Genomic DNA, 4,157 nt, shown 5'->3' on the forward strand with positions numbered 1-4,157 from the left:
TATGATTGGAGCTGCATTTCTGCAGGAGTCGTCTGGGTTCAGCGTGGTAGTTCAGGCAAGGTCCTCAAATCAGGTGATGGCAGCAGACACAGTCCAGCCCAGAGCAAGATGAGGGATGTTCCTCAGAGGAGAACCTCTTTGGGTGGAGGGTGGAGAAAAGGAAATAGGCAAGTATGGAGAAGAAGGCACTTGAGGAGAGAGGTCGGAGAATTCAATTTCCCACGCTGGGTTGCAAGAGGCCTCACACAGTGGAAGCGCCGCTGATTCATACTTGTTAATCCTAGCAAGGCCTTCCCCACCCGGTTCTCTCTCACTCTCTGCAGGAGATATTTCAAGCCTTCTCCACCTTCCTCAGATTTCCTCCTGTCCCGCCATCTTCCTCCTCATTCTCAGCTTCCGACTTTGCCAAGAACCACTGACATCATCAAATCAGAATCCTGTCAGCTTCTTGCCATCCTAGCAGCAAACTGACTTGCCTCTGAACCTGCGCTCTCCTCCTTTCCTCCTCCTGCACCATGCGCTGAACTCTACCCACCTCCTTCGGAACCTGGAATGATCAGTGATCCCCTCTCCTACAATGCCAACCTTCGCCTCTCCGTTGGACCCTTCCCATAGAGGCTTTTAAATGCTCAAATCTCTCTTCTTAAAAGCAAATCTCTCTCTTGAAAAATGAAGGCATTGGCACTTGTCCTTTCCAGATACTGCTGCTTCTTGCTTCCCCACTCCAGCCAATCTTGTTGAAAAAATGGTTGGCGCTGGCTGGCGGTGTACACTCATGGTGAGGTAATCTCACTCTCCTTCCTCGCTTCCTGCTCACTCCTCACTCATCACCTGGCTTCCACCTCCATCCCTCCGCTCAAACTGCTGCTACTGACATCACAAACAACCTCTTAGTAACTGTCAAAAGAACATTGATCAGTTCTATTCTTACTTGACTAATCTTGGTGTTTTTTTTTAAAAGATTTATTGAGATATAATTTACACACCATATAATACACCCATTTAAAAAGGTACAATTAGTATATTCACATTTTAGTATATTCACAGAGTTGCGTAACTATCACCACAATCAATTTTTTTCAGTTATCACCTATGTATTTTTCTTTTATTGTGGTAAAATACACAAAACATAACATTTACCATCTTAGCCTTTTTTTTTTTTTTTTTTTGGCTGCATTGGGTCTTTGTTGCTGCGCGCGGGCTTTCTCTAGTTGCGTCGAGCGGGGGCTATTCTTCGTTGCGGTGCGCGGGCTTCTCATTGCGGTGGCTTCTCTTGTTGCGGAGCATGGGCTCTAGGCACGCGGGCTTCAGTAGTTGTGGTGCGTGAGCTCAGTAGTTGTGGCTCACTGGCTCTAGAGCACAGGCTCAGTCGTTGTGGTGCATGGGCTTCGTTGCACCGCGGCATGTGGGATCTTCCCAGACCAGGGACCGAACCCGCTCCCCTGCACTGGCAGGCGGATTCTTAACCACTGCGCCACCAGGAAAGTCCCTTCTTAGCCGTTTTTAAGTATACAGTTTAGTATGTTAAGTACATTCACATTGTTATGCAACCATCATCACCATCTATCTTCAGAACTCTTTTCATCTTGCAAAACTGAAACTCTATACCCATGAATAAACAACTCCCTACTTCCTCTCAACCTCTGGCAACTACCATTCTACTTTCGGTTCCGATGAATTTGACTACTCTAGGTGACTCACGTGAGTGGAATCATATAGTATTTGTCCTTTTGTGATTGGCTTATTGCACAGCATAATGTCCTCAAGCTTCATATATGTTGTAGCATCTGTCAGAACTGCCTTCCTTGTTAAGGCTGAATATTGCATTCCATTGCATATATATATCACATTTTGTTCATCCATTTATCCATCTATGGACTCTTGGGTTGTTTCCACCTTTTGACTATTGTGACTCATTGCTGCTATTAACACTGGTGTACAGGTATCTCTTTGAGTCCTGGCTTTCAATTATTTGGGGTATACATGGAGAAGTGGAATTACTGGATCATAGGTAATTAAATTTTTAATATTTTGAGGAATTGCCATAGTGTTTTCCATAGCAGCTGTACCATTTTACATTCTATTCAGCAGTGCGAAAGGTTTCAATTTCTCCACATCCTCACCAACACTTTTTTTTTTTATAGTAGTCATCCTAAGAGATGGAAGGTTGTATCTCATTGTGGTTTTGATTTGCATTTCCCTAATGGCGAATGAAATATCTTTTCATGTGCTTATTGGTCATTTGTATATCTTCTTTGGAGAAATGTCTGTTCAAGTCCTTTGCCCATTTTTGAATTGTGTTGTCTGAGGTATTTCTGTTGTTGAGTTGTAGGAGTTCTTTATGTATTCTGGATTTAATCACCATAATCAATTTTATAACATTTTCATCACCTCAAAAGGAAACCTCACACCCTTTAGCTGTCACCCTAAATCCCCCCATCCCCTACTCTTGAGTTTTTGACAGCAGTGTTACTCTTGTTACTCTTGCAGAACTCTCTTGCCTTGGCTTCTAGAAAATTACCCTTTTCTGATTTCTTCCTGCTTCTCCAGTTGTACCTTTGCTCCATTTCCCCTGCCATCAGTTAAACTTCGACATGCTTCAGAATTCTATCCTTGACCCCTTCTCGTCTCACTCTACACTCTCCCTGGGTAGTCTCATTTATTTCCATGATTTCTATGGTGATTCTCGAATTTCTACTTCCGTCCTGCCTAAGACTGCTTAAGAGCACATCCAATCCGTCTCCGCTTCCTGCTGCCTCTAACTCTTTCACAACTCTAAATCCATTGGCTTCTCATCATCTCCACTGCCACTCTCCGATTTCCAACCACCACCATCCATCATCTCTTGCCTGAATTACCTCAAAGCCTCCTAACTGGTCTCCCTGCCTCCAAACTTGCCTCTCTCAAATACACATAGTTTTCCCGAGAGATTTTCTACAGTGTGAATCTGATCATGGTGTCCCACACTTAACAACTGGTTTTCCAGTCACTTCAACGTGACTTCTCTTGCCCTAGGGTCACCATGCACGCTGCTCCTTCTGTTTGAATGTTCCTCTAAAGCCCCCTCCACACACCTGGTTGACTTGCCCCTCCTGTGTCAGCTTAGACATCACTTCTTCCAGTGGGCTTTGCTCTGCTTCCCTAAGCAGAGTAGGTAGCCCGTGCAGCTGTTCCCAAGTGCCTTGTGGCTCTGCTCACACCTTAATTACCCATTCACCTTTCTGTGTCTCCCACCAGAATGCAAGCTCCCTGTGTGTTTGCTTGGCACACAGTAGACCCTCAATATACATTTGCTATATGAATTTGTGATAACTGTTTTCTAGCAGAGAATTGGGACTATCACTCTGGAACCTGATGGAGAAGACAAGGTTGGAGATTTAAATGGAAACTTGTTGAGAGAGTAACATTGACATATATACACTACCAAATGTAAAATAGATAGCTAGTGGGAAGCAGCTGCATAGCACAGGGAGATAAGCTCGGTGCTTTGCGACCACATAGAGGGGTGGGATAGGGAGGGTGGGAGGGAGATGCAAGAGGGAGGGGATATGGAGATATACGTACACATATAGCTGAACACTTTGTTATACAGCAGAAACTAACACAACATTGTAAAGCAATTATACTCCAATAAAGATGTTAAAATAAATAAATAAATAAATCATTAAAAATATCAAAAAAAATGGAAATGAGAATTAATTGCATGCAGGAGACAGTTGAAGCATTGAACTATATTTTATGTTTATTGAATGTGAATATATATCTTATTAAAAATAAGTATAGTGCTCGCTTTGGCAGCACATATACTCAAATTGGAACGATACAGAGAAGATTAGCATGGCCCCTGCGCAAGGATGACACGCAAATTCGTGAAGCGTTCCATATTTAAAAAAAAAAAAAAAAAAAAGTATATATATACTATTAGTATATATATTATTAGTATATAATGCACATACTATGCTTTAGTATAGTATAAGTATATACTATAAGTATATAGGTATTAAAATAAGTATATATATGTCCTTATCACAAATCTGAATATACGCTTTACTATATTCAGATTTTAAAGGCAATTTCAAATAATTCTCATCTCTCTGCCTTCAAAATTTCAATATTTGTGTTTTTAAGACCAGAGTCATTAACAACTATTTGGGCAG

General features: G+C 42.0%; 1 non-coding gene across 1 annotated transcript; it reads left to right on the forward strand.

Annotated features, from left to right (window-relative positions):
• Window positions 1–3,782: 3,782 nt before the first annotated feature.
• Window positions 3,783–3,889, forward strand: LOC132347145 (U6 spliceosomal RNA). The gene has a single exon (XR_009497102.1). It is a non-coding gene; the product is annotated as a U6 spliceosomal RNA (small nuclear RNA).
• The last annotated feature ends 268 nt before the right edge of the window (window positions 3,890–4,157 follow it).

This window comes from Balaenoptera ricei, chromosome 13 (assembly GCF_028023285.1).
Source record: "Balaenoptera ricei isolate mBalRic1 chromosome 13, mBalRic1.hap2, whole genome shotgun sequence".
Lineage (NCBI taxonomy): Eukaryota > Metazoa > Chordata > Mammalia > Artiodactyla > Balaenopteridae > Balaenoptera > Balaenoptera ricei.